The sequence below is a fragment of the Heterocephalus glaber genome, unplaced genomic scaffold (genome assembly GCF_053883595.1).
Source record: "Heterocephalus glaber isolate CG9 unplaced genomic scaffold, H.glaber_assembly_v1.0 deba00000768, whole genome shotgun sequence".
Lineage (NCBI taxonomy): Eukaryota > Metazoa > Chordata > Mammalia > Rodentia > Bathyergidae > Heterocephalus > Heterocephalus glaber.
In genome coordinates this window covers 8,448,806-8,473,942 of record NW_028258162.1, presented here as the reverse complement: position 1 = coordinate 8,473,942, position 25,137 = coordinate 8,448,806, and the positions used below count along the sequence as shown (strand labels likewise).

General features: G+C 42.7%; 1 long non-coding RNA gene and 1 other non-coding gene across 3 annotated transcripts; both read left to right on the top strand.

Annotated features, from left to right (window-relative positions):
- Nucleotides 1-378: 378 nt before the first annotated feature.
- LOC147829079 (uncharacterized) lies at nt 379-23,236 on the top strand. 2 transcript variants are annotated; one of them, XR_015449665.1, is made up of 3 exons: nt 379-810; nt 5,226-17,400; nt 17,926-23,236. It is a non-coding gene; the product is annotated as an uncharacterized LOC147829079 (long non-coding RNA). The 2 variants fall into 2 exon arrangements; XR_015449664.1 differs by having other exon boundaries at nt 5,226-23,236.
- Nucleotides 6,463-6,566, top strand: LOC147829080 (U6 spliceosomal RNA). Its single transcript, XR_015449719.1, has one exon. It is a non-coding gene; the product is annotated as a U6 spliceosomal RNA (small nuclear RNA).
- Nucleotides 23,237-25,137: the final 1,901 nt, after the last annotated feature.

Genomic DNA, 25,137 nt, shown 5'->3' with positions numbered 1-25,137 from the left:
TGTTTTGACTTTCATCCTTTTTCAATTCATTCAACTTTTACCTAATACCTACTATGAATTTGTAACTGTAGGCTGCTATGGAAACAAAACTGCATCAGGAATGTAGGTAAGAGTGAAGGAAATACACGTAGACAGAATTAGAATCGGTGTTATTGTGTTAAAGCCTAAAATGGGGCTTAAGAAGCCCTGTGGTGGTGGCAACTAGCTTTCCAGAGAGAACAGGGAGGAAGGCTTTACTGAGATGACTCAGGAACTAGAATTGGAAAAAGGTAGAACAGGGACAGAGGGAGAGAGGAAGGGCAGGCAATTTCCGGTCCAAGGGATCAGCATATGCAAATATAAGAAACGAGCTGGAGATTTAGCTCAGTGGTTCCAGCAACTGCCTCAAAAGTGCAAGGTCCCGAGTTCCATCCCCGGTACGAAAAAAAAAAAAACCAACAAAAAAACAAAAAACACAGCTGAAAGATCTGGCTGCCTCAGGTAGGATTACTGATGACAGTGTCTCTGAAATGGATAAAAATATCCTAAACTCCCTCTCTTCCCTATTGCTAACTCCAGGAAAATTGCCTGCTTAGTTCCTGCCTCCTTGGACTCTGGAGGAGCGTATGGCTTTTAGAAGGAGTTAGTCATCCGGGCAGAGGGGAGGAGTCCCAGGATAGCAGAGAAAGACTGACAGCAGACGAGAGGCCGGAGCTGAGCGCTCCGGAACAACGCTTTGGGCAGCGCCCAGCTGGCCTAGTTGGTGACTGGGGCCTTTGGCACACGCAGAGGGGAATCGTTTACACACGTATAATTCACCGGCAGCCTCTGGTAGGTAAGATGTCCTGGGAGGGCGCTTCATCCTCATTTCCTCAGTCCCCTGGGCACGTTTTCCTCACCCCTCCTGCTTCCCCTTCCCCAGCAACCGTGACCGTGATCGATAAATACGAGGGCAGAATCTGATTCTGCAAATACGAGGAGATGCCTGGGGGAGAAAGTGGCAAGAGGGGTCGGGTGAGAGGAGCAGACACCTCCCGAGAGGACACTCCCAACAGTCCCAGGCTGCCCTCCTGCGACGACACTCCCGTCCCTCTCCTGACTGGCAAACTCCGGCTCATTTTCAAGCCAGCTCAGGGCCACTGCCCCTGCCCCTCGCAGCCCTTCAGCATGCCCAGGTGGGACGGGCCGCCTCCCTTACTTCACTCGTGCAGCACGTGCACGGTCTTTGTCCCTGCTCTCACCCCTCTGTACCATCGTCTGCTTGGGCCTTCTAGCTTCTGTATTTGACCCCTTTTATAGGGATGTGGCCCATTCTTCAAGTTTCTGTGCCTAGTCTAGCACCACTACCCAAAGACACGTCGTGGACATTTGTTTGGCGACTAGTTGAAAATAATAAAAGGTTTGGCCTGCATGCTTTGCCTATCTTTTTTTCCCCTCCCAGTTAGAAGAGGGTTTAGCAGATGATGATCTAGAAAAAATGTCCAGCTTGACTTGTGGAATACGGCCTAAAATTGAGGCCCAGTATTATGTATACCCCAACATCTGGGGAAACCAAGGGAGTCTCAAATGGCCTAGTGCAAAGTTCTCTTCCCCTCTGCTCCAGTGGACAAAGGGATAAGGTCCCCGAGCCAAACAACCCTCCTCATTGAGTGGACCAGGTACTGTGCCTGCTCACCCAGAAAACTGGCTTTCAGGTCCTGTCAGCCTGTGGAATTCAAACAGGCCAGTCACCTCCTCCCATGGAAACCACAGGTTCCTTACCTTTTAGATACTACAGAGCCTGCTTCCCATAGCCCCTACTGCTCATTCTGTGTCCACATCAGCCACCATTTTGCTTGTGTGGGTATCCCTTCTCCCCCACTATGAGTATATAAGCAACTAATAAACCACCGTCAAGCTCGCCTGGCCAATCCCATGAGCCCAATGGGGAAATCCGTCCATACCAATGTGGTAAAACAGGAGGTGACTGAAACCATTGGTTCTCAGAGGAATGGCAGGGATGGGGGACATGGAGGCCAGGCAGGGCTCTAGAAGACCTAGCAGTCTTATTTCACATCCATCATGAGTCTTACGTCATGCAGGGCTTCTGCATCCCTGAGGTAGTACTGATAATCCATACGTGGTTCACAATGGTATTGAAAAAAGCCCGACCTGAATGTGCATTTATGAAGTAAAGCCTGCCTAGGTTTATAAATAAATGCTACATGTTGAGTAGGCCAGCTATTTCATAATGAGGCACAGAGTTGAAACGTTAACTTTTTAAAACGTCTTTAATAAGGACCTTCTGGCTTAAACTAAGCTAAATGTTTTGGGATTATTAAATTCTCAGCCTTGAGCTGATTCCTTTGAATCCCATTGTGTTTTTGTCTTTAACCCAACTGAAAGCATTCAGTAATCAAAGCCCTAACCAGCTGAGGTAATGCAAACAAGAGCAAGTTTTTTTGGCTGGAATTATTTCCATGAATGTGCCACTTTCCACCTGGAGTTAGTGTTGGGCCTGTAGTTATGCCGGAACTGCATTTCACATTTGTAAAAGAACAAGCTCCTTCCTACCAACAGCTATGAGACATAAGCCACAAATCGAAGACTCACGTCAGTATCCCCCTTCCTCATTTAATAGAATGTTTACTACTTAATTTTTAAATATAGGTATTAGAAAAACAGGGAAACCACCCAAAACATGAAAATCCCAAGCTTCAGAAATCTGTAAGGAGGATGTTTTCTTGAAAAAACCTTATCCCGTTGAATCATTCAATTTTCACATGTGACTTTCTGCAGAAAAAAGTTCAGATTCCATTCTCAGTTCAAATCCATTGTTCTCTAGGTAATTGCCCCAGACCAGCAGGGTATTACTCTCTGATGTACCAGCAAGCAAATAATTTCAGCTGACAGCATTCTGGCATCTCTTGTAGTTTTTAAAACGTTCTTTGGTATCCAAAGAAGTTGAATACATCTGATAAATGTCTGAGACACTTGGATAAAGTTCAAATTGCTTTTTTGAGCAAAGAAAGTATGTTAAAAGTGGACTCTCTTCACTTTTTAAAAATTCCCTACATGCTACATTTGCATGCTGTATTACTATTGGTTGCAATACTATTTCTTAGTTCAATTCTACCTACTCTATGAAGCACTTTATAAAACCTGGCAACAATTCTCACTTTACAAGTTTATTAACTTTGTAAAATTTAATAATGCCTCAATAGTTCCATAGCCCTCCATGTCCTTTCCTGCCAAGGCCCTGAGAAACTCAAAATAGCACTGTGGAAAACAGGTGGCTATGGCATAGCTGCTCTTCTTCCCCCCGCCCCTCAGTGTTCTATTTATAAACACTGCTCCAGTCACCTGGATTAGACACACCAACTCAGAGCAGTTAGTGTCTCAGGATGAGGAACAGAGCACAACAGTCTCTGCTCCTAACTTTTCACACTAAGGGCTAGGGATGTAGCTCAGTGGCAGAGCATTTGACTAGCACGTAGAAGACCCTCAGTTTGAGCCCCATCACAAAACAGACAAAAACCCTAAAAGCTTATAAAGTGCAAAAGGACACTAACAGTTCGTGTGGCCCAGCTCTTATATGTAGGGGAGTCTTGTTGATGCGAGCCTAGGGTGTCCTTTCCCTGATTTCAGAGGGTTTGGGAGGAATGACAGCAAGGCTGTGGTTAGTCTAGATTCCAATCCTAGTTTTGTTACTGACTCCCTAAGTTGGCAAGTTGCTCTCTCTGGGCCTCTCTTTCCTTATTTGTAGGACATTGGACCAGAAGATCTTCTAATGTCCTTTCAGATCTAAGCTTTCACATATGGTTATTTCTGAAGATGGTCTCAACAATCCTTCCCATTTCCGATCTTATTTTTAAGATATTTACCTAATTACTGTAAAATCATGCACTTTCACAAACGTGTACATCTCTGTATATATTACCACTCAAGGTGTGGGGTATAGCCACTACGCCCTCAATTTCCCTCATCCCCCTTTGCTAGCAATCCCTTCTTTCCAGCCTTGAGCAACCAGTGATTTACTTTCCGCCACTATCTATTAGTTTGCCTTTTCTAGAATTTCATATAATCAAACAATGCACTCTTTTGTGGCTAGCTTTTTTTTGTACCGGGGATTGAACCCCGGGTCCTTGCACTTACAGGGCAGACAGAACCACTGAGCTAAATCAAATCCCCAGCCCTGTCTGGCTTTTTACTCAGCCTAACCGTGCCCCCTTTTTTTTTTTTGCAGCGAGCTTGTACCCTTCTCCCCTCAAGAGTAGAGTAGGTTTCCCATCACTTTGAACCCAGGCTGGCCCAGTGACTTGCTTTAACTGACACCACAGAAGGCTGCGTGACCCTTTTCACGCTCTCACAAACGTATCACGTGAAAAATGCTCAAGCTGGGCTACTTTCTCAAGACCAGAGGGATGGGAGGGCAGGAACCAGCCCACCAGCTGAGCTCGAACCTGGCCAAGGGGTGATAAGAATGAAAAATAGAGACACAGAAACAGGTTAAAATCTGGGAGGCCAGAGAGCTCACGTCTCCCTTCGATATAGAGCCGCAAGCCACTGGCCACCTTGGCTTTATTCACCCAGACACGGGCAGAGCAATTACAGTTCACAGAATCCATCTGTCTCCACCCCCACGGTACTTCTCCGGGTAAACAACCTACCCTCCGGTGTTTCTACTTCTCCCTGCGGCGTGTTAGCTCGCTTGGATCCCCCTTTTCCTCTCAGTGCTGGCCGAAGAGGCCAATTAGGCCTCAGTCTTCCCACCTGGTCGCCACACGGGGTGGGAGGGGTCCCAGGGGTCCCACCCAGCGGCACCGGGCCCAGATGAAGATGTCTTAGATCTTCCAGCTGAGGCACCCCCGTCAACACACGGAGCGGAAACAGCCATCCTCACTCACCCATCCGCACCTCTAACCCAGAGAACTGTGAGCAAACACACTTTGTTTTTAAGCCACTACATTTTGGGAGTGGCTTGTAACACAGTAGGATTTAACGGAACCCATGAGTTTTCTGCCCCGTCTTCTTTTAAGGGCCAATAGAATTTCTTTCTGACCCTGACTGTTAGCTAACTATTCAGATGTTTTACCTTAAACCTTTTCTACTTCTCTATTTCATTTCCCTATTGTTCTTTCCTTAGGTATCATAAATTGCATCTGATTTCTAACTACATGGTAACTGCTTCATGGACTTGGAAATTGTTGTCTTTTTTACATTCTACTTTACAGGGTTAAAAATATCAAATCCTTTCTTCCCTTTAGATCCAGTGTTCTGGCATTTGAATTACAATATGTTCTGAAGAAAAGAATGCAGAGTTTGGAAGCCACGCGCCTTCACTTCATATACCTCATGAGCTGTATGGTTCTGGGCATGTTTGAAAGCTTCCTGCTCCTGATTTCCTCCATTTAAAATAGAAGTATTTCCTGGGATGGTAGACAGCACAAAGTGCAAGAACAAATGGAAAATTTATACAAAAACAAAAGCACTTCATTTCTATAACCCTGGCAGGTCCTCTGTATTTGCATGCCATGTGTGTCAGGTTTTCTGTCATAGGCTTGAACTTTCAAAATATATCTGCCTATCGATCTGGAAGACAAGACAAACAGTATTTCTGTCCTATGGCTTTTTGTCGAGAAAAGTGAGATTTGAGCATGAGAGATTTTGCTATTCTCCACATGGTATTTTGTTGTGGGCTACTACAAGACCCACAGGGAAAATCCACATGAAGGAGACATTATCATAGGGGGTTGAAAGCTGAAGTTTATATAAAGAAATGCTTTGGCTTGGGGGTTCATATAGAGCTTAGGACTGCTAGCTCTACCAATGAAAGAATTATGGTAGTTTTATGTCCCTCCTCAAATACAATTTGAAATATTTTTAAAAATCACACTTTGGAGGACATCATGTTAAGTGAAATAAGCCAGGCACATGAAGCAAATACTCCATGTTCTTGCTCATTTGTAGAAACTAAAAAATTGGTATCAAAAAAGTGGAATAGAGACCAGGAAGGAGATGAAGAACAATGCAGAGAGATTAGATCGGGGAGAAAACACAGTCACATAGAAGAAATTAGTTCTGGTGTTCAATAGTCTAATAGGCTACAAAAATCTGTATTTTCAAATAACTAGAAAAGCATGAGTTACCAATACGTAGAAATGATTGATGATATAGAAAATAGCATGATTTGGTCATTAAACATTGTATACATGTATCAAAATTGTACAGTACTCCACAAATACATACAAATATTATGTGTCCAAAAATAAGCTTTAAAAATCACAACAAACCCTAAAGGTAATGAAGCCCAAGTTTCTGATTTGCCCCATAAGTACTTCAAAGCTTTGTGTGAAATACCAAATCTTTCCAATTTTTTTCTTGATGTCCTAAACAGTGGCTCTCAAAGTATGTTCCCTAAACCAGGAGCAACAGCTTCACCTGTGGCCCTGTTAGAAACACTAATTGAGGCCTCACCCCCAAATTTACTGAAGAAACTTGGGGGTGCTAGATTCAGCAGCACATACACTAAAATTGCAATGATACAGAGATTAGAGTGGACCCTGAGCAAGGATGAGATGCAAATTCATGAAGCAGTCCATATTTTTCGGGAAATAAGAAAATGTTAAAAGGGGAACTAGGAGGGAGCCGAGGGAAAGAAAAACTGAGAAGGAAAAAATGGAGACAAGGCTTTTGTAAATATGGAGGGATGGAGGAGCTGAAGGGAGGGAAGAGGAATGGGGAAAAAGTAAGAACCAAGATACACCTTATACAGCTGGGGATGTAGCTTAGCACCTGCCTGGCAACCACAAGATCCTGAGTTTGATCCCTGGCACCAAAACAAAAACAAGATATATCATATACAGACACAAATTCCCTATGATGCATGTGATCATAATTTACACCTAAAATGCACCAATAAACTTAATTAGAAAAAAAAAACCCTCAGAGGTCTCTCCTAGAATGTTTTAACAAGTCCTTCAGGTTTGAGAACCGCTGCTTTAAACATAATTTGGGCTGCTCATTACCTCGTCTCTCAAACTAGCTGTTCATTAGAATCTCCTGAGAAGCTTTATAGAAATAGCAATACTGGGATTCTAACTCCACAGATTCTAATTTGATTGGTCAGGGGCAGGCCAGCCAATCAGCATTTTTAAAAAGCCTCCTGAGTGATTTCAGCATTAAAAACCACTAGCATGTGGGTAATCTGACCTCTAGGCTTGAGCAATCGAGGGGTCAGAAGGCCAGCTTGCTTGAAAGTAGGGATAGTTCAAAAGCATGTTTAAGCAAGTTTAAGATAAATTTAAACGTGAAATGGAGAAGGGAAAGAATTATAAACCACAGCCTCAGGGATTATTTGGGTGTAGTGAGCATTTTAGATTGAAGGAAAGGGGAATTTTTTTAAATTGATGGAAGTGTCAAAGAGTACAACTGAGATAAATTGAAATTGAAAATTCTTTCTGGGGCTGTTGTACACTAGGACCCTGTCATACATTTATACTGAGCTTAAAATAATCCTAGAGACATCTCTATTCTTTTAAAAAATGTTTAATTTTGCAGTTCTCCACATTGCTTTGTGGTATGCAACTGTAAAATTGGTTAGGGTCATGCAAAATGTGAAATCTGATTGGATAGTAATTATCTTCATTTACACAACACCCAACTGAAGGAAATAACGATCATTTTTAGACTTTACAAAATACAAGCTAAAAGTGAAATTCTGCTAAAGTTAATTTTATAAAGATTCTGATTTTATTTCTTTTTTTTTTGTTTATAACTTGGATGAGTTGGAACAAAAAATAGAAAAGTTTTGAAAGAAATGGTGAAGGGACTCTAGCAAAGAAGGTGGCAGCAAATGAATGAGAAAAATGACAGACGGCCGGGGATTTAGCTCAGTGGTTCTGCCGCCCGCCTCAAAAGCACATGGTCCCGAGCTGGATCCCCGGTACTAAAAAAAGCAATGCAAACCCATACTGTCAATATACTTATTGTACTTACTGGATGAACAAATGACCTCCAAAGATAGGTCTAGTTTTGCATGTTAGGATGCTATAATGACTGAGGCATTAGTAACGAAATCAAACTTTTCTCGAAAAACACTCCCCAGACGTGTTTCCAAGTACTGCACCCAGCACCTCCCTGTAGGTATTCTGAAAGTCCCTGAGCTCTCTGTCTTGCTTTCGGGCAGCCACCCACACTCCCACATACTGAAGGAGAGGTATCTATCTGAGGGTCTATGAAGAAAGGACTTTCATTTGTTCATAAGTTTTGGGCAGGTTCACCTCGGAGAATCAATCCCTAGAATGAAGGGGAAAGCAACCAAAAAGAGCTCCATTCTTTCATCCTTTGGAAAATGGAGTGGAAAGAGTAACTGCCTCTTACTGGTCCTTAATGGGTTACTGCTCCAAAATCAAATGAGCAAGTTGGGAGAGACGAGTTTTCGCAGTGTCTTGTGGCTCTGCGCTCACCCACAGTACCCTCGAACAAAGCGCCCCGTTTGGCTTCTGTTTGCTGCGTCAGCGAGTACGCAGAGCCGCCTCCCCTACGCTGCCAGGTACTAAGCTCCAGGACCAACACCCACCAATTCTCTGCTCTCGGGTTTGTGCCGAGAGAAGCCGACGGACAGACAGGTAAACTGCGTGACTCATCAAGTGGGTATAAACGCCATCACGGGGAATAAAAGGATTACTGGAGATACTAGCACGGGGCTCTGGGGCCAAAGTTACATCAGCGTTATGAGGAAAACTACTGCCCGCCCCTTTCCCGTTCAGGTCGCGGCGCGAACACGGAGCGCCCCTGCCCGACCGCTTCCTCCCACCTCCCCGACCAGCGCTCTACTGGCCGTGCACAAACCGCGCCATCAGGCGGTCCCAGCCGCCCTGCCCTGCCTCCCTCCCCTCAGCGCCCTCCGGCACTCATTTCTCACAGGAGGAAAAAGACGACGTCGTGAGAACTCGGACAACCTGGTCTCGTGCAAAATTTTACATCAGAAACATAAACGCGAAGGAAGAAGATACTAAAGGGGAAGTCGCCTACTGCCGCCTCTAAGGCTCAATCCGAGCGAGAGCCAACCGACCAGGACACAAAACGGAAACCCGAGGGTCGCCCCGCTCCGCGACCCCGCCCCATCTTTGTTCCCCTCGCGCTGGCCACGAGGCTCCAGACGCCCTCGCGACGCGGACACGCGCAGCAGCCAGCGCCCCGCCGCCCTCTCCTCGCGCGTGCCCGTCCGCGCCCGCCGTCCCCCCTCGAGCAGCCCGGGGTGGGCGCGGCCTCGGCGCCCGGGCGGGAAGTAGCGCCGTCCGCGCGGAAGGACACGCACGGCGTGGTGCGGCCTGCGCCTTTATATTACTCGGCGGCGGCTGTCTCGGGTTGGTCCGCGAGCTCTAAGTCCTGGAGCCCTGCTCTCCCCTCCTGCGGGTCGGCCCTGGTAGCTCCTGGCAGGTGTCAGTAGGCCAGGCCCGGATTCCCCCAAACTTAAACGCTGGGCGCCCGAGTTTCGATTTCTTCTGCTGCGAAACAATGGTCGTTGGGATTCGAAGTGAGAGAATGCAGGGCAAATCGCCTAACAGTATTTAGTGAGTTCTCCAGAGCATAGCCAGTACTACAAGCAGCAACACGGACAGAACTGAGCAGCACTATCGGGGGTGGGGGTGGGGGTGGCAAAAGACCACAGTCTGATTTCACTTCTATGAAATTTTAGAGGTAAACTGTAGCGACAGCATTTGCCTGGGGAGGAGAAACCAGGACCTAATGCAGTGCAAAGGAGCGGGGGGAGGGGGGGACTTAGAAGAGGTGAAAGAATGTACTCTGCATCTTAATGGGAACGGTGGTTACGCGACTTACACGGCGGCCAAAATTCATAGAATTGTAGTCTCTAGATGGGCGAAGCTTATCTTCAAGTTATATACAAAATTTCCTCAGAGTTGGGGCAAAAAGTTTTAAAAATGATCACTGCTAGGCGTAGTTGAGGACTTAAGTTTGTGGGGAGAAAATACCAGTTTACAAAAATCTGAGCGTTAGACGCATGCAGTCTCTGAATGTAGTAGCTTCTCCGAGTCCTCTAGAACCAGGGGATAGCCTAGGTCCGAGGAGGATCCAGGATTGCAAGCAGGATCCTAAATTTGCTAGGGTCTGTTGATGTAGAGGATTGGCCTCCGTGTGGCATCCTTTCCCTGGATGAGGGTCGGGCTTCAACACTGCCCCCTTGATGGGATGTTCCCGCGGGTCCCCCTTGCCCCAGACTCATGAGGAACTACAGTCCATCTCCCCCTGGCTTCCCTGACAGTTGGCTGGTGGGATCCAGGGCTGGGCCCAGAGCAGTGAGAACTAGAGGCCCGTGAGGAGAGCCTCACAAAAGAGGCAGAAAACAAGTAGTAGCCAGCGTGTACGCTCAGGCCCCTTCCTCCCATCCACACGGTTCTGCATGGAAGCTGCCTTTGAGGACTGAGCAATCCAACTGTACTTTCCTGTGAAGTTGCTTTCAGATCAATAATGCACCACTGCATCTGGCCTCCCTGGCCTAGAAATTACCTTCTAATCACATCTCGGCGCTTAAACTTGGCCTCAGGCTCAGCTTTCTAATCAACCCTTTAGCAGTCTTTGGGCTTTAGATCTGTGCTTTCTTCAAATTTCACAATCACAAGCAGAATTAGGACCTTTTTCCCCTCCCTTGCTTTGGCCGTGGTTTACTGTCCCACTAAAGTGCTAGTTTATTTGGGTAACTCCGATATAATTTATTAGTCCATGTTCGCAGCACATAATGGTTCCATTCCTTGTGTGGAGTTGGTCTGTGTACAGAACACATCTTAATTACTTTTTTTCATCTTTTCCTCTCCTTTGACAAAGATGTCTCCCTACGTCCTATTTATAATTGGGTTTCTCACATAAGATCATGTGATACGTAAGTGCTTATGGGTTTAGGTGATCCCTTGGGGCCAATGCTGAATACATGTATTTTTTTTTTTGAAGTAGTGGACCCCCCCCCCCCCATTTGAAGTTGGTAGAGGTAAAAGTTTTGCCTTACATTTATTGGTTTCTAGTAGAGCTCCCTCAGGAGTGCTCGATCCTGGGCACTTACCGGTTTTAAACAGTTGGAAGCTTGAAAGCCTTGAAGTAGGAACCAAAGACCTTTCAATTATCCGATAAAGCTGTGAGCCTAGGTGGGAAGACTGAGGCCTAATTGGCCTCTTCGGCCAGCACTGAGAGGAAAAGGGGGATCCAAGCGAGCTAACACGCCGCAGGGAGAAGTAGAAACACCGGAGGGTAGGTTGTTTACCCGGAGAAGTACCGTGGGGGTGGAGACAGATGGATTCTGTGAACTGTAATTGCTCTGCCCGTGTCTGGGTGAATAAAGCCAAGGTGGCCAGTGGCTTGCGGCTCTATATCGAAGGGAGACGTGAGCTCTCGGGCCTCCCAGATTTTAAACCTGTTTGTGTGTGGCTATTTGTTCATCCTCCACACCCCTCGGTTAGATTTGAGCTCGGAGGCTGGTCCTACATGAGTCTAGGGTCTAGTTACATGATTTCAGCCTACTGTAAAACCACATTCTATCTTTCCTAAAATCAGGGGAGGGTATATTAAAGCCTTGTTTAAAGTGACCTCTAGTTGATAATTTTTGTAAGTGTTTTTCTTTGCATTATTTTAAATATTGGAAACGTCAGTAAATTCATGTTTTTAACGACAGCAGCCACCACACCATGGTTTTGTGGCCAAGTGTTTATTGACAGTTTGTCAGGCCTCACTCTGGGTTTCCCTCCCTCCCTCCCTAGCTTGCCAACCAACTGTAACTTGATCAGTTTGAGATGGGACTGCCCAGGGTCATATGTTAAATAAGACACGTCCACTTTTCTGATTACAAAATCCTCCCTTGCCTGGCCACTTAAAAACTTAGATAATCTACAAACACATAGATCTAAGGATTTCTGCTACATACCTTAGAGGTCACACCTGCAAATTTGCCTATTAGCACAATATTTCTTTAATTACAGATTTTTTTGTTTGTAACTATAGGCTGTCAGAGCACTTAAAATTTATTCTTTAAAACATGTTCTATCTTCACATTATAGTGAATTGACTTTTACAGAGAAAACTTTGTCGTTCTACCATGTTTATAACTTTTAATTTTTGCATTTGAAAAATGCTTTAGCTGAGGTTACATTCAGTTACAAGCAAAACTGAAGCCAGGTAGTACACATAATGCATTTAAACATTTTCCCAAAAACCAGAAGACATTTAAGAATATCTTTGGGTTACAGGCATGCAGCATCAGGGGACAACACTGGTAAGTGCACATGATAACTGTGTAAATCTTAGCTGTTGATTCTTTCCAAATTTGAGGGCAAATGTTTAGCATATGCAGATTTTATATTTACAAATAAGTATGGATTTCTTCACAGTAAGTCATAAGCTTCCTGCAATTGTATTGCCATTATGCAAACATTTTTAAAATTCTTTCGAAATGTCATGAGCCCGAGTCACATTCTTTTAAATGACATCAGTGATCGCAAATCTTCCTCCTCTTAGAGCTGATTTTAATTTTTAGAAATACCCCAGTCATTTGAAACCACACCCAGTTTAGTAACATTAATAAGGAAAAATTTAGAAAGAATAAAATTAAGTGAACTGAGAAGTACTTAAAACTCCAAGAAAACCTTGTTAAAGGCTATCAAAAATAATACAAAAAGAACACTCAAAAATACAAGCTCACTCAAGAAACCCATGCAAAATTCTCAAGATGCCAGAAATTACTGAATTAGAAAATACTGACTTCAAAGGTAATTCTTTAGGAAAAAAATAGCAAGAAAATGGAGAGATCTCCAATAATTTACCTAATAAAGTAGATTAAAAAACAATACAGAAGAAAGAAACAGCGGATAGGGAGTTTTGTGGGGGTTTTTACATGAGACTGCTATGTAAAGCTAGCCATGTGCTAATATATTCTGGAAAAATCAAAATATCCAGAAGAAATAGACTAGATCAAAGCTGGGGGAGAAATCAAAAAGACCTTAGCCCTAAGGGTTCTATGAGCAAATTCCTGCAAATTTTGAAGGTTATATTCCCTTTCTGAATGCACAAAGATTAATTTTAGGAATTAAATAATTTTTATTATACAACAAAATGGTACAGAAAGAACACTCAAAAAATATAAGCTCACATGAGAAAACCAAATGCCTAAATTCCCCTCAAAGAGCAAGCAAGTTAAATTCTCTGAAGTCACTGTTTAGTATGTTTTGGGTAAGTTTTACCCTAGAAATGGCAGGGTAATAGTTCATAAAATAAACTTTGATTAAAAATTTTCAAATAGTAAATTTAAAAAAAATTTTTAAATATTAGTAACTATTAAACCATTAACCATCACCATATATTTAATATTTTTTAAAATATTAAAGCAAATTGTAAGACAGCCAAACTTTAAGGAAGGCAAGCGAGAAAATGTAAAAGTTAATTCAACATCTCATCCTCATTCTTAGGAATAAGTTCTATTAAGCAGTTTCTAACTTGTCCTTCCAGAAACTTTCCATGCATATATAAACACAAGTTTTTTCTTTTCCCCTTTTGAAAAGAAAATGAAATTATACTACACAGATGGTCCTGCAGTTGCTTTTTTAATTCAAAGAAACCTGGACATCTTCCCACATCCATACATACAGATCCTACCACTACTTTTCACAATAGTTAGGTACCACGTCACCCTCCTAGAGGGGTGATGAGTTACTGTTTTCTGGTTTTCGGAAATTACATACACTATTATAGTGAGCATCTTTGTCTTTGCCTGTCAATTAAAATTAATACATAGTAAAGGAATTGCAAATTGCTATTTGGATATATATTTCCAAATTAGAATCAAAAGGGCGAGATTCTAATCCCACTGAAAGTGCATAAATGTTGAAGATAGGTGGTGGGTACACGACAGTTTATTCAACCTACTTTTCATGTATATTTTTAAATTTCTATACTTAATGATTATAGAGGCATTCTCTAGAATCAGGTATAAAAGTGCCTATCACAACTATTTAAAAGTATATTGAAGTAATTCTGTAGTAAGACAAAAAGAGTATTACAAAGCATTGAGACAAATGGCTTTATTTTCAGACAATACTTTTGCCTAGAAAACTTCAGATTTGTTTTAAAATCTAGTGTAAAATAACTACTAAAAATGAAGTGGCCCAGCCTGTAGACCCCACTGAGGCAGGAAGATTGCAAAGTCAAGGCCAACCTGGGCAACTTATTGAGCCCCCCATCTCAAAATAATATAAAAAGGCCTGGGGATGCAGCTCAGTGGTTGTGTGCTTGCCTTACAGTGCACAAGGCCCTGTGTTCAACCCTCAATACCAGAGGAAAAAATCAAGAGCTTTCTCAGTGATCTACTAATCACCTACTAGGAAATATAATTTTTTAAAATATACAATTTACACAAGAACTGAGATCTATACCAAAAAAATAAAGCAAAAACATTTGAATAGATTAAGAAATATTATGCTCCCAAATATATCTACTCATTTTTTATAATTTTAACTAAAATTTCAATGAGTTTTTTTAAGCTGAAAAAATTAATTTCTATCTGGAAGAAAAAGACTAACCAGATAAGATTTGAAAAAAGAGTAATAGATGATTCACTCAGATATTAACACATATTATAAACCCATAATAATTAGTGACATTGAACTGGGAAAAGATTGACAAATGGAGCTGGGGATTTAGCTCAGTGGTTCCGGCGCCTGCCTTGCAAGCACAAGGTCCTGAGTTCAATCCCCGGTAAAAAAAAAAAAAATTGACAAATACAGTAGATTAATATTTCAGAATGCATAGACATGAAAGAAAATTCAATATATGGGTAAATGAAGCATTACTAATGGGAGGATATAGATTAGGGGAAAAAAAAATATTAAATGCTTACTTTTTACTATACACGGAAGTACACACGCCAAGTTAAAGCAGAAATTAAACTGTAAAGGAACCAACAGAAAATATAGTTAAGTGATTTTTGGATGGGAAAGAGCTAATCAAAACAATGGAAGAAATCAGATTTATATGCATAATTTAGAACATCTGTATGTCAAATTATAAGTTGCACAGTAGAAAGGTATTCATTAATATCATTAAATCCAAGAGTTAGTATTTGCACCTTTTAAAAATCCTTTAACAGCCCTCCTTTTGAAAGAAACTCGACAACCTTTTGGGCAACAGCAGCATCATGGTACTATGGCTGCCAACTCAGAGGGAATCACTTTGAAGATGGTTCATTTGAAAGATTCTCTTTTCTCATTTTTAGAATGCTAGGCTTTTGTTGCTAGTATGTTTTGTTTTGCTTGTTCCTACCTCATCTCCTTTGTATAAGGACCACTTGGATTTCAAATGGTTTTTGCTCATTTCTTTTTCAAAAGCACCCCTAAAACAGTTTCCATGTACTCTCTGGACAAGGTTTAACTGATCGCATTACAGCCCACGAGTAGTTAACTATTCCCATTTTCCAATCTAGAAAGGATTTAATTTATGGCTTTAACTATGCAAGACAGCAAACTGAAAAATAAACATAAACAAGTCTCTTGAAATCATTAAAGGAGAAGCCACGCAGAAAGAGAGGTAACTGTTAAAAGTACCTGCAATCCTCAAAAGACCATGTGCTCAGCCAGTATCCACATCCTTAGCTGTCACAGGCCACCCTACAGGGACATAGCTTAACTCTGAGTGGTGCCCAGATGGGAAAAGGTCCCGGAGGCCGCCTGCTGGGTAGCTGGGAGTCTGGGGAAGTACCTGGTCCTCAGTGGGAAATGGGGACTGTTGAAAGCATGTTCTCATTCCGCAATCTGCATGATTGGACTCGTGTAACCATCAAACAGCCGCGGGACTTACTCATTTCCATTTTCCACATTATGGAACTCTGAAGCACAGAGAAAGTTAAGTAGCTTGCGGATAGGCATACAACTAGAAAATGGCAGAAGCTGCCAGGAAGGTAGCGGGGGCGGGAGCCAGAGCTGCTTGCCACGAGGAGTTCCGTAACCGTGTACAAAGCCCTTTCGTGCACGGGAGCTCATGTGACCCTCACAATATTGTGAGGCGCTTAGGAAATATTCTCCCCAGTTTACACTAAGGCAATGGGAACCCAGAAATGGGTTGCGGGGTGTGTCTTTTTTATAATCTGAAAGAAACTGAGCCCAAAGCATGGATAGACATGTGACAAAAATTGAACTGGGTGGAAAACAAAGTTTAGAAAGCTTGGATCAGAGAAAGAAGTCCCCTGAACTTTCAATAGATTAAACTCAAAGTTCTTGGAGAGGAGTAAGGCTCGGGCGATGGAGGTTATCCTGAGCACAGCAAGAATGCAACTCTCAAGCCATTAAGATTCATGACCATGCTAGATAATAAAAGTGAAAGAAATCGCATCCACAGCATTCCCATTAGTTTGGAATCTGCCTTCCTGAAATACTAGCTCCTGGTCAGTGTCACTGTTTATCTAAGAATCTTGTTGATTTGTCTGCTTATTTACACATTCCTTGTTTAAATAATGAGACTAGAAGACTAACCACCAAAATGAGGTTTTCTTTGAGCAAAAGGATTTTCACCTAATTTTAAGTCATGATAATATTTATATACTTTTAGAATTTGCTTACATAGAACTACAACATCATCCAACCTCTGAAATTGTTCCTTAATTTTTAAATTCTGAAATATTTTGAGTACAAAGAAAACTCACAGGAAATATGCATGCCTAAACTTTTATGAAATGATTTACATGAAAGGCATTAATTAAAACACACCATCTGTTTAAAAGAATACATTTTTTCTATGATTGTTATCCACACTAACTTATGTAATTTTGTCTGATTTTATAGATATATTCTATATTTCAAAATGTTTAGTTCTTTGGAACTTATGCATCAACTACCTGTACAAGGAAAATTTGTTTACTATAAATTGAGTATCCTCAAGTTTTATTCAGTGCCAGTCAGTATCAGAATTATAAGGACATTCTCTTTAGTATAAACACCGCTGTAAGTTGCCATCTAAATCCTCTCTCAAAATGAGCAAATTCCAAGAAATAACCCCTTCCTGACTTCTTGCCTGCTCTAAACACATATTCTTTCTCTAATTCTCTGCCATCAAAATCCTTCAGTGACCTGTGGCAACCAAACAAGTTCCTAATATTTGATCTCAAATAGTTTTTTTAAAAATGGGTTATTCAGAATGAAATATTTTGGCTTTGCCTCAGGGGGAAAAAAAAGGCTTTCTTAATTCATGGTTATAACGACATTGTTCTGACTCCTTTTTTTTAAATTGCTGGCGCTGGCATGAATGAAATATAGGATGATTCATCCAATGAAAATTTGAATGCTGGTGAAAAATCTAGGTGAGATGAAGAAAAGCGAGATCAGGGAACTTGCAAAAGAAATGCTGTCAGAAAATGAAAAAGAAGCTCACTGAATGCAGGAAACATACCAGGTTTGAACTCTAATATTTAAGGCCTGCTAGAGGCTGGTGACATATGACACCAGGACTGGGAAAAAAGCGAGGGTGAAAAGTTTCTAAGCTGATGATTAAATAGATGTAACTCACTGACGAGTGTGCCCATGTGGGATTTTAATTACTCAGACATCTGTTTAGCGAAGTGTACTACTAAATAGGGATCAAATACAGAGATCAGATTACGCGTGGAGGGGAGTGGAGATGACATTCATGAGTCAGAAAGGAGCTATCGGCCAGGGGAAAATCAATCCCGGCTTTACATCTCACCAACAGAGAAGCAATTATTTTAGATGTGGGGCTGGTTAGCATCCTAGGTCATGAATGTAATTAACCCTCGAGTGACAGAAAACAACAAACCACTGTATTTAACTGTCCGATGCTACAAATAAATGATTCAAATTCCTCCTCTATTCTTTCCCCTCTCCTCCATAGATTTACTGTAGTTTTTCTAAAGTTCACAACTTTCTTCCCTTTTCTAATTTAAACTTTCCTTCCTGGCAGCATCCAATCAACTCATTTAAATGGATAGCTTGAACAGAAGCAGGATTTCTCTCCACAGTTCTCGCAGTGGAATCCTTGGGGAAAGAGGAAAAGATTAAGTCATCATTTGAGTTTCTTCAGGCTCAACCAAAGGCTAACAATTCACAGAAATATCTTGGAATCAAAGAGAAGACTCTGGTGCTCTCACTGGCTGTTGTTTGGCACCTTGGATAGCCAGGGCAGAGACACAAAACGAGAGCAAAGACTGTAGGAAACTTCCCTAAGAGAAGAGGGGAAAGAGAGCATTTGGTTGCTTTGAAATGGATATGTGGAAACCAGCCTCACTCGGGCAGCCTTTGCAGCCTTCTGCTGAGCTCCAGGCCCCTGCCTGGCAGCCTCTCACAGGTGACGGGCAGAAAGGGGATTGTCTTTAGAATCTGCACTGAAGCCACCGCCGCCTCTCCACCACTGAGATCCAACTGGTTCCCTCTAAAATGGCTTTTTAAAATTTGCAAATACAGAAACAGGCTGGGGAGAACCTAAGCAAAAGTGTACATTTACTGGATGAGTACTTGACCAGCTCATGGATTCCAAGAAGTTGACCAAGCCTCTCCCCCGAAGAGCAGGCACTGGGCAGTTCCTGGAAGCTGAGCGGCTGAACTCCACTGACCCCTCCAAAGGGCTGCCTTTAATGACTCGAGTACCAACTCCCGAGGCTCATCTACGGCCGCCTCACTGTGGAAATCTAAAAATTCTTCAGAGATTCCCAATGGCCTGCATGGGCACTACAGTGTGGGCCTTTCCTTTTAAACTGATCCTCTTTAAAAATGGTTTCAGGCACTGCTAACCTCAGCTGAGTAGATGGGGCTGTCGGAACCAGATTCCGATGCCCAGTGTAAAGAGTCAAAGTAGCAGCAGTCCCAACAGGGTAAAGTTTAAAAGAACCTATTCTCTTGGGCAAGATGCACTTTAAAAGTGTCTCTGCCTAGGGCTGGGGTGTGGCTCTGGTGGACTCACCCAGCTTGTCCAGGGTAGGGGTGGGAGGTTGTCTTCTGGTTTCTGGTGGCCTCATTCATTTAGTAATTACTTCTAAATAACCTGCTGTGAATAAACCTAGACCTGTGTCTCGTGTGTGAGCAGTCTTAAGGGATTCTGAGAGTAACTTTTCATATGAACACTGGATTTTAAGCCCCTTCCCCTTGGATGAGAAACCTACAGATTTTGCCTGAGCAACGAGAGCACATCCTTGTTAAGGTTAAGATTTCACTGTCTCTGTTCAGAGCCTTCATTAGGCTACATCAGAGGACAACTGAGATGGCTCTGCAATTAACTGCAGCCAAGCGTCACTTGTTTTTATAATGTGACTTGGGTATAACTGAAAAATAACTCATGCCTCTTTTCCTTTCCCTTCTGAACTGGATAGATAACTGCACATAAGTTAACTTTTTATTTTTGGTACTGGGGATCAAACTCGGGACCTTGCACTTTCAAGGCAGGCACCAGAACCACTGAGCTAAATTCCCGGCCCCCACATAAGTTAATTTTTTAAAAAATTCTAGCTATTTCCTCAAACCTGAGGTAAGAGCAGTTTAGAAGACATTTAGCAGCCAAGCTCCCCAAGGGAGGCCAGGAACTTCTAACTGACAAGGGCTGCTAAGGCCGCAGAGTCTACCCAGAATGCATATGCAAAGTATCTGGAAATTTGGTTTGGGCTTAGATCTGAGCAAATCTGATGTTCTGGTATGTTTGGATTCTAATTTGAAGTAGTTGCCTTAGGTGTTCTTAAATTTTTTAATTCAAATTAAAGCATTCATTAAGATTTAGCAAATTAAGACTTGGTGTGAGTTGAGATTTAATTTGCTTCATAAGGATATAAAGATGTGATTCAAAAATCACAGCAGCCAGGAGGCTGGGTGAGTTGTCCCTTTACCTTGAAGAGGAGATATGGATTGAGGACTAGAGTATTTTATTATAGTTCACCCCTTGTGCTGCTAAAATGTACTTGCTGCTTATGATAAGTTCACACAGTGCCCCACAATTCCAGAATTCTTGGGTGTTTGGTTTTTTTTTTTGGTACCGGGGATTGAACTCGGTTCCTTGTGCTTGCGCAGCAGGCGGCAAAACCACTGAGCTAAATCCCCAGCCCAATTCCAGAATTTTTGATGCACTTTGTTACTGAGGTCACTTAGAAGGTTAGTGGAAAAACTAGTTGCTGCAGATGCAATGGCTCTGAAGCCTGAAGTAGCTAATTCTCCATCTCCCCTTTCCAGTACTCCAGAATTGCTTCAACTTCAACCAGCAGCCACGCTCATGGTCCAGGCAGATTGCCTACCATCCCCAATACAGGTTCTGTTTTTGTGTTTGATAATAAAACTAGGCATGGAGCATGGAGAGCTATCCCAGCGGATCATCTGTGTGGCAAATATGCTGCTTTCTTGCATTCTGCCACAGAGCCCTGCCTCCTCCTCATGACCAGGATCAGTGACCACTACTAGTACTGAGACTGAAGTAACCTAGTGGCAGCTTTGGTGTAAAGGACAGTGGGCCCCTGTGTCTACGGATAAAGTGTTGTCCTTCTGGGAACCAAGACCACGTGACCCTCAATGTAAAGTTTTGGCTACAAGAAGCACAAATCTTCCAAATGTACCACTAGGAAGGACAGTAAGCAAGGCCATGCCTATTTCCTCCTAGCCCCCATGGCCCTAGCCCCACGTATTTAGTTTGGGACGTATCACCCTAAATCAATGATCAACATATGGCGCTAGCTCAACCTGTAGGGTATTATCTCCAAGCAAAAGTCTCAGATGAATGGAGCAGTATGTGATAGGGCTGGCAGGCTCTAGCCCAAGGCAGCGTTGGATGGGATCTTCTGTCAGTGGACAGGCATACTACTCTCAAGTCCTTGGGTAGAGGTGCTAGCTGAGATCCTATGGGTAGGAAAGGCAAACTCATACCCAGAATACATAGTCCCAGTTAAGATGAATCCCTGCCACTTCCAGAGTGGAAGGAGTCCACTGGAGTCAACTAACTTCCAAATGCTTGCTTAGACTCCTTCAGGATGGTGGTATATTGGGGGGGGGGGGGTCACATTGTTCTTTGTTATTGACAGTTTAGTAGCAGCAGTAGCAAGACCAGCGTTGGTGAATGGAAGTCCATGCTGTTGGGGCCATGTAGAAGCCCCACTCCTGCCACTATTCAAATGCGCATTGTGTCAGCACTGCAGCAACCCACGAGAAAGGCTGGCTGACATACGTGACCGAGTCATGCACATTCTTTAGTGCCTTTTTGGTAGTAGATGTTTCAAGAGCCATCAACTAATACGGGACACAAAGTTCATGCCAGTCTAAGCCCGACCAAGCTACCACTGTATTTACCACTGTCCACGAGCCTGTATGTATTCTGACTTTTCTTTCCACATACAGCAGGTGACTACCTGTATCTCCAGGAACTTTGCTCATCTCGAGCATTTCCACTCATCTATCTTTCGGGTCTCCCCGTGTAAGGTTACAGTGCAGCAGCATCCACTTTTGGCTTGCAGTCTTTATCTGTGAAAGAAGGTTGACCTTTCCCTCCTTCTGAGCACCGCAGTTGTGAAGCTAGTGAAATAACAGTGAAGGACATACAGAGCTGAGCCACTAACTTGTGCAGCTTCCTTGTGCTCTCAGACCCTATTCATGCCCAGCGTCTGCCACTTCCACTTTATGATGGCTTGCTGCCAGACCCACCCAGCTTTATGACCTGGTGGGTCAGATGGACTCAGGTCATGATGGATGGTTTGGGCTGCAGTTTTTTGATGTCCCCTGGTGAAATGCTCTGTCTCATTCAGAGCACAGAAATGTACAAGAACTTCTTTTCGAATTGTGCAGTTGCTCACTACAGATAAGGATCTGGCTTCAGAGTCCTAGGAGTCTACGCTGCAGCCCTACTGGAAATCCCCAGTAACCTTCCCTGGCCTCCTTTCCCCCCAACCCCTCCAATCACACAGGGTCTGTTGAGTGGCATAGCAGGGCTTCTCGCACTCATATCTAGACCTGCTGCAGAGCTCTGGTACCTAATAAAAGGATCAGAAAAATATTCTGAGTGCTGTGGAAACTACCCAGCGCATGTCCACCTCTCTGAGCTGTCCGATACCTTCTTCCAGTCTCACAGCAGTTGAGGTATTTCCACTTCACTTACCATGGGCTTTGGTTCCTCCAAGCTTCCAAGAGTCATCCTAGAACCTAGGACCCTTGACCCGGGTGGTAAACCCTGCACCCTAGGAGAGCTCCCATCGTCAAACTCTCATCCAATGTTACTCTCTTCAGTGGTTGTACTGCTAGGTATGAAATGAACTAAGTTTTTCCTTTTGTGTACTGCATTTATCTAGCGAAACAGAAGGGTCGCCTGTGATGAATCTCAGCACGGATTCTGAGAAAGAATGGGGAAGAGAATCCAGCAGAGTTGATTTCCAGGGATCTGCCATCTTGGAATAATGATACACTATTAGTACAATATTTCTGGTCCAATGTTTAAAATCAAGATGAAAAGGCTATATGGATCTTTCCAAAGCATGCTTTGTTTTTGAATGCATAAGTATGTCCCCTAATTTGGTCTTACATCTAGTGTTTATAAATGCAAGAGTAATGGCTTAATTAGTATCTCTGCTAACTTAAATTGCAGGTTTTATTGTAAAACATACTTGACAGTGGAGGAAGTGGGAAGTGAGGGAGGCCAGGAACACAAATGTTTCTCAGGCTTTAACAAAAGGCTGACTCCTTTTTATGAGATGAACTTTGACTTTATTTTTCTAAATAAATTTCTTTATATAATAGCACTATCTGGATTTCTCTTCCAAACCATATTTTTACAAAAGTGAAAAGGAGAGCAGTAAATACAATTTATTGAGCACTTACGTGCACAGCTGTGCAGGTTGTGTACTCTACAAGAGCCTCGGCACTTCTTGGGTGGCATTGTTTACATACTAGTGGGCATGAATTTGCATATTTATAGAGAATTTTCCAGCAGATGGCAGTAAAGTGTCTTGATTTAACAAAATAAGACTATGAAAATAATTTCTGCCAGACAGAAATAGCGTCTTGGGACTGGGCACCCTGTTTGCATAGGGCATCAGAGAAGGGTAACTAACAGTGGCATTGCTTAAACATGTGCCAAGCCTGGGCTCACCCACCCTGATTTAAGCCTCAGCATCCTATGAGCAGCTGGGTGCTATTAGTAACTCGCCAAGGCCAGACTCAAGGTGGTGTAGTTTCGGGTTACAGTGTGGATCTCTTCAGCTGTAGCCTGTTCTGTCCCACACTACATGATGATATTTCAGAAAACTGAGGCCTAGGAACCGAGAGAGGGTTGCCCCCTCTCACTCCACCCTACTGCTGTTACTGTGTACTTACCATGGCACAGCGTGGCCCTGGGGACCAAACAGGGAACATTTCATTCCTCTCAGAAGAAAGAGCAAACTTGAGCCTTAGAGAAGAAATGGGGGAGGGGAGGGGTAGTGACATTCGTTTTAACCCTTAAATGACATTTGTATGACTTAAACTATGCAGCCATGGAAAATGAAGCACTCAAATCCATTACATTAGTTCTCAAAGAGCTGGACTTCTAATACCTCTGAATCAACATTTACCGTCAGTCATGTATACATTTTATATTTTAGTATAAATTTTAGCAAGAGTATATTACCATAAATTCTATATACATGGAAAAATTAGAGGCTTTAAAAATGCATAAATATCTGTATCAAATCACCTTGCGATAATAATATATTCTTTTGATCTAGCACAGTTTAAAATCTGTGGGGAAACACATCAGTTGTTAGTAAAAGGAACCCAGTTATAGTGATCCCTAAATTAATCCCTGAGGAAATGTTTTCCTAAATCCATGAAAATAAAAAATGAAAACTCTGCTCTGTGAAGCAAGTGGAGGTTGCTGTTTGTTGTTTTTAAAAAACCAAAACTTCATGTATATCCTGAATATGTTTTCAAAACCTTTTCAAGCTGCACAGGGATGGGGAGCTATTTGGAATTATGTTAACTTGTTAATGACAATTCTCTTTTGGGATATGAGAGCAGAGGTGCTACTTTTGCTTCTTTCAGTTCATATATTGTCTAAAGTTTCTAAATTGATTACTTATTGATACTTACAAAAAATAAGATCTATTTCTAAAGCACTGATTGTGTCTGTCTGTGTCTGTGATCTCCAAATCTTTTTAAAAAACATTGATTATACATATTTCCAGAAAGATAAGTACATGGACAAACCAAATTTTAAAAGTCCAAACTCTTACCTGACTGGTAAATGCAAGAGTTATAAGTAAACTGTTCATTTGGTTTCTTTAAATTCTGGAAGAAACAGAATAGCTACAAAGCCACACTTCCTAAACAGTGAATTTTGCAGCAAGATAACCCTTAGTACCTGTCTTAATCAGCAGGTTGGCTGTTTGAGAGCACAGAGAAAACTTCATTCTTTTGAAGGTTAGTTTCTAAACTTGACATGTTGGAGATGGCTTCGCCCAGGAATTTTTATTTTTATTTTTTGGTACTGGGCATCAAACTCAGGACCTTGTGCTTGCGAGGCAGGCGCAGCACCACTGAGCTACATCCTCGGCTCGCCCAGGAATTTTAGGTCAGGGCTTCTGCTAAAAGCAGAGCCTCAAGTCAAGTTCAGAAACAAGCCAACCTTTCATTCTTCCTCTAAGGCAAAAGGTTTTCTTTGAGAGGAAAAGATTAGAAACATAGGTCAATGCCCTGTGAATGCGAGGCTGTCCTGTGTCTTCACATCGGCATTAAATATGCCTGTTTTCTGATCAGTGTCTTGTGCCTACTCCACTCCCCCCGTCTGAGAAGATGCATTTGTTAGAAAACTCCATGAGGGCAGGAAACGCAGTTTTCTTTACCATAAATCACCTGTTTAAGTTCCACTTAGAGTGTGGGACCTGGCAGGGTACTGCACAGTTGCTGGCCACATGTGTAACTTGCCACTGACGATCAGACTCCCGTTAAGTCACGTCAGGCTTGTATGCAGCTGTCACGTGCACCACTGCAGGTTATTTCAAAAGCATATTTGAGCAAGGTGAGCAAGTCTTAACACCCTTACTGCTTAGACTCGAGACAGAACCCAGGATTTCCACGCCTTTTTCAGGTACCATTCATTTCTCCTCCCACAACAGGTGAACTGGCTCTGTCTGTAAAAATAAGGGTCAATCAATTCTCTTCCTTGTTGTTCACGTAAGTGAGA